Source organism: Sapajus apella, unplaced genomic scaffold (genome assembly GCF_009761245.1).
Source record: "Sapajus apella isolate SASKATOON/1434 unplaced genomic scaffold, GSC_monkey_1.0 scaffold65, whole genome shotgun sequence".
Classification (NCBI taxonomy): Eukaryota; Metazoa; Chordata; class Mammalia; order Primates; family Cebidae; genus Sapajus; species Sapajus apella.
The window spans coordinates 3,346,605-3,357,805 of NW_022437005.1; the positions used below are offsets into that span (position 1 = coordinate 3,346,605).

The window sequence follows — 11,201 nt, forward strand, 5'->3', positions numbered from 1 at the left end:
TGGCAAGGCATGCTGGTGAGGAGGTAAAGACTGTCCCCTAATGAGTAAGCTCCTTGCTTCTCCTAGGATATGGGTTAAGTGACCTAATCTGAAAATCCAAAATGCTCCAAAATCCCAAACGTTTTGAATGCCAATATGATGTTCAAATGAAAAGTCCACTGGAGCATGTTGGATTTCAGATTTCCAGATTAGAGATGCTCAACCAGAAATAAAATCTGCTTTTTATGGAGCAGAGAAAACATAACTCCCTCCTGCATCCTATTAACCAAATATTCACTCCAATCACTAAAACCAAATTTGTCTAATAAATCAAACTGTTCAAACTATTGCTTACCCCATGAGTAATGACAGTATGTCAAAGAAAACACTGGTACAGAAGGGAGTTTCTTCCTTGGCTGTGCAGTAAACGGTGAAAAGGCAGGAAACCACAACCCAGCCACAGGACAGGTGACTGAATAAATTGTCCTCTATGAACCCAAATAGTTAATACTTTGTAAAACCATCTGCCACTCAAGACCTGTCTCATACTGTCCCCTTGAGAGTGCACACCTTTTAGACCATAACAGAACACTTTATATGAACACCAGCTCCCAAGGATCCCAAAGAACTGCTCCTCCTCTAATCAATTTGGCCTGAATACAAATGCATATCTTGGTTGTATAAATACTATTACGGGCAACAATATTTTACACAAGTATTCCTGTAAGCGATACACTGCACTCTGACATTATTAATATATCTTTAGCAAGATAAATTCCTCAGTAAATCAAAAGGGCTCATTCGCTCGGAGTACGCAGGAGAGGACTATTCCAAAGCTCAAACATAATTTTGAATGTTGACTACACCTGGCCCCAATAGTGTATTAACATAAGGAATATAATCCATTTTGAAAATAGAAATTACATTAGAAACCTTTTTATAAGTAAAGCACATGTGGTTAACATCATAGAACTTCTCAAGGAAATGTGAAGTTCAAGATACAAAAGAAATTGTGTTTGCTGATCTGGACCATTAATAGTAAAGCAGTAAACCAAATATAAGGTACACATGCAACACTTTCGAATCACACACATCAATTAGTTTTGCTAATACGTGCAGTGCAAGCCACCTATCTAAATACCTAACTTCTCACAACCACAGTCAGGAGTCAAAAGGAAGCAAACTCTTTCCTAAGCCATTACAAACTTCCACCATCAAATCTCATATTTTTTATTAGTTAGCAAACTACTTACATGTTGTAAACTGGATACAATCACTTTGGAAAACAGTTTGGCAGTGTCTTCTACAGTGAAGACACTTCTACCACAGGGTCTAGGGGTGGAACTGCTGGGTCATGTGATGTGGAAGACATACACCCTAGACCCTATGGTAGAAGTCAGCCAACTATGGCTGAAGGCCAAATAAGGCTGTCTGCCTGTTTTTGTATGGCTGGAATGCTAATCGGCAAGTTTTATAGTTGAAGATGGTCGAAAAAAAAATCAAAAGAAGAATATTATTTCATGATGTGCAAAGTGTATAAAATTCCAATTTCAATGTTCATAAAGCTTTATTGGAATACATGTTCCATGTTCATTCATTTACAAATTGCCTGCTGCTTTTTGCTATCATGGTGTAGCACTGTGGAGTAGTTGCGACACAGCTGGCACGGGCCAAGAAGAAGGAACTGTTCACTAGCTAGTCTTTAGAGCAGCAGTTTGCTGACCTCTCCACTATGGATGCGTGTTCACTGAAAACATGCTAAAAAATGCTCATGGTTTTACACAGTTACATAAAATTCCATTTTTTGTATGATTTAATATACGTAACCTGTCCATCCTTCATGGGCACTTAAATTGCTTTCAGAACCTTTGCAATTATTAGTTATTGCCAACAATGCTGAGATGAAAAATGCTGCACATACCTTGCACCTTTCAGTGCTAGTTGAGAGAAAGGACAGACATTCATGATTGATCCTCATTTACACATCAGAAACAACACAAAAACCTTCCTTGAACCTTCGATTCTAAATAAACTAAGTTATCTACTGAACCCAACTGAGGGCAAAAGCCTCCTCTGTTTCCGGGGTCTCAGCATAGAGAGTGTTAGTTATCACATGTGCATTTACTATAGATCGTGAAGGGAAAAAGGGAAATAGGAATACATGAGCAGGCCAGGCATGATGGCATGCACCTACAGTCCCAGCTACTCAGCAGGCTGTGGGAAGAAGATCATCAGCCTAGGAGTTCCAAGGGGCACTGAGCTATGATTGATTGCACTACTGCACTCCAGCCTGAATGACAGCAAGACTGTGTCTCGGAAAGAAAGAAGGAAAGAAAGGAAGAATATATGAGCACATATATTTGTTTTTATTGCCATTTTTTCCCAAAAAAGGTATATAATAAATGCACACATGATAACCAACATTGTGTACACTTGGACCCTGGAAGCAGGAAGTTTTTGGCCTCAGAAATATATGTACATCTATATTTATTCATTCTTATTCATTTTTATACACATACACATACATATATATTACTGCACTGTACTACACCATGACAGCAAAAAGCAGCAGGCAATTTTATATACGTGTGTGTGTGTGTGTGTGTGTGTGTGTGCGCGCGCGTGTGTATTTTTTAATCTAAACTCATTCTCACCAGGGACTTTATGAAACTAATTGTATTTTTAAGTGAGCAATTTGAGTAACAAAAAAAAAGTCACAAATAGTCTAGAATTCTAAATACTCAAATGTCATAACCAGGAGCAGCCTTGATGACCTTTTTCTGAAAATGTGGACTTAAATGTCCGAATCAGGTTTTTGTCCAGGTCAGCAATTTTTGCAGGGAAAGGCGGGTCAGGGCCTTTTTCATAGAACCAATGGGGTGCTTACATGGTAACACGAAGTCTAGAGCCGTGTGGCTCAGGAGGGTCTGCAAAGTGCTGGCTGCCATTCCAGAACAAGTATCAAAATTAAATGCAGCCACTGAGAAACTTAAGCACAATTTGGCAGAGTAATTTTATAAACATTGCATCTAATAAAATACTGCGGCTTCTATTTTTTTTCAGCTTTTTTTCTACTTTCTATTTTTTCTACTGTATCTCTTTTTTTTCTACTTTATTATTTTAGTAGTTCCTTTTTATTGTGCTTTACAGAAAAGTCAGTGTGCAATGGATTAAAATGTGGAAAAAATCGCTGCATTTGACCATAGACAGTGTAGACAACCTTCTCTTGCTGTAGAATTGCCAGAACAGACAGCCAATGGCACTGCAGAGCCCTGCAGTTGCTGCCTTGATTTCTCTAATGTCCCATAAGGAGTATAAGAGGCAGAAAAGAGGTTGTCACCTTTAATAAAAACAAAATTTACCCTCTTTGTGTATTACTTAAACCATGAGAAAACAGTCAAGAAAGCTAAAAGTCCACTTGAATGCTAAAAGGTGAGTTTGAAAGTTTAGAAGAAACCCATAAAGGCAATTCTACTGTGATGTTAATGAGAACAATGTCAAGCATTAGCTTATTCCAACTGTGGCAGCACCGTGGTTATTATCAAAACACCAGATTGGGGTTAGTTTTTACTTTAATTAATCTAATGAACCGGCTGCCTGGCTTCAGCAGACATTTTTTAAATGTCACTGACTACCTTGAGGCTGCAGTTGAACTGGTGGCGTGTTCCCCTGCACCATCTTGATTCCATTAACTCTTGCCTACGGTGACATTTTACATCTGCATCCTCATACGCCTCGATAATATAGTCAATTTGTGCTTTATTAACCCAATTAAAATACAAAATGTTAGGTAATGGAAATCAACAAAATCAAAACAATTCCTTAAAACAGACTATATCTTTAATTCAAAAACATGTATGTGAAACTACAGCTGCCAGACTTTGGTTCCCTAGGAAGTCCATGGATTCTACTGTTAAATTCTAAACAGGGAAAATGCTGATCTACTTATATAAAAAATATACTGTTTAAATCCTAGATATTGTGTTAATGTAGGCTTAAACATCAGTAGGCACGCTAGGTCGAAGTGTGAATTTCTGATGACTTTGCAAGTAAACAGTAAATGTTCCTACATAAAACTTGCAGGCAAATTTGAAAAAAATACTCGGACTCAAAATAATCCGTCCTGCACTAGAATAAATTCACCCATATTCACCAACTCTACTCCCACATCTTCAGAACTTGTCTTTTCTAACTTGTTCTTCCCAGTGCTGAGCACAGGGCAGGCACTCAAATAGAAAATGAATGCTTCCTTGGAAACTAAGTGAGCATTTTGTAAATCCTTCAAATGACAGGCCATACTTGCAAATAGGAAACGAGAAAAGAGCTTAATATATCTCTTTAGAGACTTATCTGATTTTCCTTAGATGTGGGTCATGCAGAACGTCTTCATTTTAAGTTCTTCTTGTTCTAAAAAGATTTACTTTGGTCTAAAAACTCTACTCTTAAATTAGTCAAAGAACTAGATAGTTGCCAGTAAGTAATAAATCAGACTCATTCTGATGTTACAAAAAAAAAGTTCCTTTTTTTGATCATTTTCTTGAACTAAGATCACAGTCCTGCCATCTGCCTTCAATTCTGCCGATCATGGGGAGTAGGGTGAAGGGATCCTAGAGGATGGCCTGCAAGAGCACTAGAAAAAGAAAAGGTGTGACAGAAACCTGTGCTGGAAAAGTCCAATAAAAAAGCCTACTAAAGCTGGGTGCAGTGGCTCACATTTGTAATCCCAACGCTTTGGTGGCCTAAGGAGGATGGATGACTTGAGGCCAGGAGTTTGAGAGCAGCTTGAGCAATAAAGTGAGATCCTGTCTCTATTAAAAAAAAAAATTAATTGAAAAGAAGTCCACACCAAGCTCTAATAAAAACTCTGGATTATGATGGCAATTGCTAAAGCCAGAAGCAGCCATTGCATCCTAATCTATTCCTGTTTCAGATGAAATGCAAACTAACAAACACTCTAGAATTTAAAAATACTGGTTACATGGGACATACCCTGAGAGAGATGTTTATCAATAAAACCGTGGACAAGCCAGGTGGTGGTAGTCACCTGTTATCACAGATACTCAGGAGGCTGAGGTGAGAGGATGACTTGGGCCCAGAAGTTTGAGTCCAGCCTGGGTAACACAGCAAACATAACAAGACTCTGTCTCTTTAATAACAAAACAAAACATGGACAGGGTGAAGTAAAACAAAAAACCAGCAAGCTTAAACAGGAAGATTTCTATATGTGCTTTTTCCTATCCCCGCTGCCAATTGTTGGCCGAAACTCTTTTCTGAAGTAACTTGGACTATGTCATCATCCCAACCCAACCATCCCCATTGATATTGCTCTTTCTCCACCAATTCTCACTGAGTCATCATTACAGCCATCTCCACAGGGTGAAGAAATAGGCCACTGCACACTTTGTTTTGGCACATGGCGGAGGTAATAGGAAGGAGCAGAAAGAAAGCCGTGCATGCAGTGTCCTACAAAGAAAAGAGTTTTTCATGCTGCGTTTATGCTAAGATAAAAAATGCAGATGCTTCCACGAATTATGGGTAAATTCTCCTAAAAATAATGCCGTAAGATACGATAGGAATAAGCCTTCCCTTATCGAAAAGATGAGCCAAACTAGACAAACGAAGTATCTGGCAAATTGAAGTTGACAGAGCCCAGTCCTTCAGCTCACGATTTCACACTGATTTGTAACAGCAAGAAGGTAGGTAGTGTCAGAGAACAAAGAAAATCCTCCTGGGCCTGGACAGGCCACTCCTCAGCCAGTCAAAAGCAAAAGCAAACAACAATCAAAAGCGATAACAAACAACAAGCAACAATAGTAACATCAACAAAAACACCAACCAACATCAATGACAATAAACAGCAAGCAACAACCACTGGCAAGCAATGTAAGCAAGCAACAATAGTTTACAACAACAGTTGGAGCTCTCCTCACAAAAACATTTTCCAAAGCAACATAAAGGGAACAGTATATTCAAGAGAGAAGAAATGAAGTGTTTTGTTCTATTCTGCTTGGACAGAAACTAATCCAAGAAAACATGACCTCAAGAAAAAAAGAGAGAAATATGAGAGAGAGAGGGAGGAAGAAAGGGAAAGAGGATGGAAAGAGTTGAGATGTAAATGGAAACTCAGATTCTGTATTAGAAGGAGAAAGCATACAATCTACACTTCAAATAAATGGGTATAATCAGAAAGCAAACATGAGATGCAGTCACAGAATCAAAGTGTAAGAATAAATAGATGAAAATAATGCAAGACAAGATAACAGATACAGACAAAGAAAAAATGGAAATTGTCAATGAAATGTAATGGGAACTGCAGAGGAAAGCAAGAGAATAAATGAAGGACAAGCTGCACTTAGAGAGTCAACAGAAACAAGCTGAGAAGAGGCCAGCACCTGACCAAAAACAGGGGTCATTGAATAGGACGGCAAAAGGAGGAAGAACCCTGTTGAAAATTTTAAATTTTAAAAATAAAATTTAAAATCCTACAGCTATAAAAACAAAAAGAATGTTTACAAAAGAAAAACAAAATGTTATACTGATGAAAGAACTTCCCTTGGCAATACCGAACTCCAGAATATAAGAAAGTGACTTTCTTTTTTTCTTTTTCTTATGCTTTAAGTTATGGAGTACATGATGTGCAGCTTTGTTACACAGGTATACATGTCCCATGGTGGCTTGCTGCATCCATCACCCTGTCATCTACATTAGGAATTTCTCCTAGAAAGTGACTTTCGCAGCATTTAGAAGGGAAAAGATCCACAGCAAAATAGTTCTTCACTCACATAGTTTTTCATGTACAAAAGTAGTAAAACCACCAAAAGAAGGCCCACAAACCTGCTCTGATAACAATGACTCTGAAATGATAAATAACAGATAACCTAAACAAAGAACCAAAGAATAGAGGTGGGAGGTGGTCTAAACCGAGTGGGAGGATGAATTAAAACCAGTTCAAAATAAAGGCTGATCTCAATAGTTTTTGAAAATAAGGTTGTAAAACTGAATGCAATGTCAAAATAGGCAGGTAAATTAAATAAAATTACAAATAACAGGATATAGAACCCCTTATTACATAAACAACAGTAAAATGGATGGAAGGTGGGTGAGAAAATTATTGGAAAAATAGTTGCTAAGACAGAGCCACATTGGCATGACTTGCTTCAACAAACATTCATTGAGCAACCTCATGACCACTGCACCAGGGGACATGAAAGTAAACCAGAAATATAGTTTTTAATGAAGGTAACTATAAGAATAAACACTAGAAATATTAGAAGAAAATCTAAAAAGGGGAAACAGAAAAGACAGATCACAGAAATGCTTTCTTTCAGAAAGCATATTATATAAATTGATATACTATGACAGGCTGGGTCATGGTTCAAGAAAGGCAAACATATGCATTTTAAAAAATTATAAATGTCACCTGGCCTATTTCAATATTTCTATAGATTGGTGAAGTTTATGAGCGTTTGGTTAAAAATAACTGCAAGGTTCTTTGAACTGATTGAACCGTGGACTACACTGTAGTCAAGCCATGGTGACCTCTGTGACCCACCTCCAAAATCCCCCCTGGAGCCAGAAAGCCTAAAGTAACAGAAAAACTACAAAAGGAGAAGAATAGCTAGCTCCTGCAGTGCCTGATTAACCAACCTTGCAACATTCTGTCTTTGTTCCTGCCTCAACTGATAAGCCAATCTTGTGACACCGGACCTTGGATCTTGCAACAGCCCCCCCGCCTTCCCACGACACCCCTCTGGCTTGCAAAAACCTCCCTGAACTATAACTTCTGTAACTTTCCACTGCCTACCTCAAATCTATAAAATGAACTCCTATCCCACCACCCTCTGCTGACTCCTTTTTTGGACTCAGCTTACTCGCACCCGAGTGAAGAAACAGCATTGTTGCTCACACAAAGCCTGTTTAGGTGGTCTCTTCATTCAGAGCACACTTAACAATAGCCTCTTGATTTCCAGCAACATACTACAGAACACACCTGCTATTAAAAACACTTCACAACTTCTACTCAGTGTCATCCATTGCTGTTGTGAAAGACCACACAGCAATATCTGATATGTTGCAAGCTTTCCAGGTAGGCTGAACTTAAAAAGTTGGTCCATTAGTTGTATCTGATGGATATAAATTTGCCTCCTAGTTTACTTTGTGTCAAGAGCTAGCACTGTGAACCTAACTTTCTTTTACTGGTGGGTAATAACTGAAAATAAAGATTTATTTTCATGCTCAAAAATACAATCCAATTTTATAGATCTATTTTATAGATCTTTGCTAACTCAGATCACAAAGAAAATATATAGGAAGCTAGAAGATACACAAATACCTGTACACACACCTCAGTACTGGTGTTTATGCAACTTAGGGCTGGATTCATCTCAACAGAAATGAACTTTATAAACAAGCCCCAACTCAATCATGTAATGCTTGCACACAGAGCTCAAAGAGCTATCAATTGCCTTCAGCTTAAAGTACAAAAATGCCAGGTCAGGCTGAGAGTTGGCAAAGTTCTACCGCAAAAGCTTTCCCAGCATGAAGCAGACAAAGGAGTGCAGGAGAGCCAAGGACCCGAGAACCCTGAGCACATTCACAGACAGATATGCACACACCTCCCCCACCTGCCCCACGGGCTGTTCCTCTGCTCCAGTCCTCCATGTCCCACGTGCCTTGTTACTATTCTGCCTGTCTGACTGTATTATCACAATGTGCTGTCTCCCTCTCTGGGCTGTGATTTCCATGAGAAAAGGGCCAGCATCTCACCGGGGTTTGGAAACGTAGCACCTCACAATACCTGGTGTATGGTACACTGAACACGCGGTGTCAGGATGAGCTAAGCTTTAAGCAAGAAGAAACACTCAACAGCAAGAGGAAACAACAGTCATATTTGAGATTCAGATTTTGCTGACAGGAGTTCAAAACCAAAGAGATGTGAATGTGCCACTCTTTGAAGACGGATAAATAATAAAATGATGTGAGCGAGTTATAGTTTACTATTTTTCACCCAAGATTACCACAATTTGTTTTAAGTGACAGAGGATGTGAGGACATGAAGAGAGTACCGTGAATCTTCTGCCATACCTGCGTGTTCACAGACAGGTCTGGCTCAGTAAAATCTCAATATCAGTGTTTCTTCCACATTACATAGAAAATAAGCTTGTCAGCACAGACTCTGCGAGCTGCCTTCCAAGCTCATATAGAATGTACGTCTGGAAAATACAAATGAGAAAAACTGAAATAGAGCAAGTCGTTTAGCGTCCGCATGTGGCTAATGTCTTTAGGGAAAACATTTCTATAATTGTAACTTCCTTATTTGGCCTTCTGATGGGAGACATTTATAGCAGCAAATGTATGATGCTGCTAGACTTGGGAGACATAAAAACACATTTCATAGAATAATGAGAGACAGAAAAAAAAATGGAGCTCCTCTAGCCACTTAGAAAGTTTATGAAGCATACTGAACTACACTTCTCTTAGTATTTAAATTTTCCCTAATGGTGATTCCTGATAAATCACAAATGGCCCAAAATAGCTCTACAGAGTAATCTGAAGACTTCTTTCTTTGGATCACTATGACATTTGCATTAAATTGAAATAATTACTACCATGTGAATAACAACAACAACAACAAAAACATTACTTCACAGGAGAATTTAGTAAAGTTCATTTAAGCCCTAACTTGTGGACTTGGAAAACAGAAGTCAAGAGAGAAAGCAGCATTAAACAAACTTCGAATTCATGTCACCCTATCCAATGCTGTCGAAGATTATATACCAAATACGTACTAAAGATTCCTGGTATTTGTAGAAAGGACTGGGACCAAAATTTTTTTAATCAGATGTTTACTTTAATATTCAGTATTTTGAAGCTAAGCTCATATTTATCCGTTTTCAAAGATATATGTGGAATCTATCCAGACTCTAGAAAAGGTATGGGCACTGCTCACATTTGACACTTCCTTCATGCTTTTTACTTTTTACCAGTAAAAACCATGAAAAGCAGCTGGAAGAATAACTAGAACCTCTAATGTTTATTCAAATAATATGCGTAAGTGAGGGGACACCCACATCATCAGAACTGATGACATGGGAGGGGGGCACCAGGTAAGAATGGGTGGGGAGCCAGGGCACAGTAAGTAGCAGACTCAGGAAACATCAGCAAATATTCACCACCAGGAGAAGAGGAGCTCAGGCTCAGTAGGAACTGCTCTGGGCAGATCTGAGAATGAACGGGGTGGAGCAGGGAGCAGTGGGAAAAGCAGAGGGAAATGGTATGGAAAGTGAACAAAGAGCCCAAACCACGTGGCAGAGAAACTGTAAATTCTGGGGCGGCTGACCTGAGTCTTCCACCCTCACAGGACCCTCATGCTGGCAGAAAATTCAGAAAACTACAAATAATTTGAATACAAGCAAAAGAGTAAGTAAAACTGCCATATCCACTAACAGAAAAAAACCAATTATTGTTTCTCAGAAGCAGAAGAAAATGCGCCAGAAAAGTATACCCACACAGCTAGAAGGCTGCAGGGAAAAACACCCTGAAACTTCAAAGACGTGACCGGACAACAGGAACACAGAAGAAAACGCACAGGGCTCAGGAAGGATGAAAAAGAAGAAAAAATAAAATAAAAGAAGTGAAGAATTTCAAAACAGTAGGATCAATTAGTAAATACACATGGTGTGGCAACCAGATAGCAATTTAGAAAAAGATAAAATTGACGCCATATTTTACATATTTCACATGGGATTAACTCTAAATAGATCAAAAGTTTCAATGTAAAAATATAAAACTATCCAGCCTGGGCAACATAGTGAGACCCTGTCTTTGCCAAAAAAAAAAAAAAAAATTTGCTAGGTTTGGTGGTATGCACCTGTAGCCCCAGCTACTTGGAAGGCTAAGGTAGGAGAATAACTTCAGCCCAGGAGCTCAAGGCTGTAGTGAGCTATGATCTCACTGCACTCCAGGCTGAGCAGCATTAAGACCCTGTCTCTCTCAATCAATCAATCAATCAATCAAACAAAATATAAAACTATATAAATCAAATGAAAAAATTAAGTGTACTCCTTTATAATTACAAAATAAAGAAAAAATTTCTAATTATAATTCCAACTCCAGAAGCCATAAAATATTATAAATTTCCCTATAAAAACTGTTGTGTGTAATCCCAGCACTTTGGGAGGCCGAGGCGGGTGGATCACGAGGTCAAGAGATCGAGACCATCC

At 38.7% G+C, this 11,201-nt stretch overlaps 1 protein-coding gene and 1 long non-coding RNA gene across 15 annotated transcripts in view; one reads left to right on the forward strand and one right to left on the reverse strand.

The window, feature by feature from the left end:
• The window catches only part of KIF16B (kinesin family member 16B), a 302,210-nt gene that overhangs the window by 172,717 nt on the left and 118,292 nt on the right, over positions 1-11,201 (reverse strand). The gene's annotated exons all lie outside the window — the stretch shown is intronic.
• On the forward strand, positions 7,591-8,219 carry LOC116530092. Its single transcript, XR_004259832.1, has 2 exons — positions 7,591-7,900; positions 7,935-8,219. It is a non-coding gene; the product is annotated as an uncharacterized LOC116530092 (long non-coding RNA).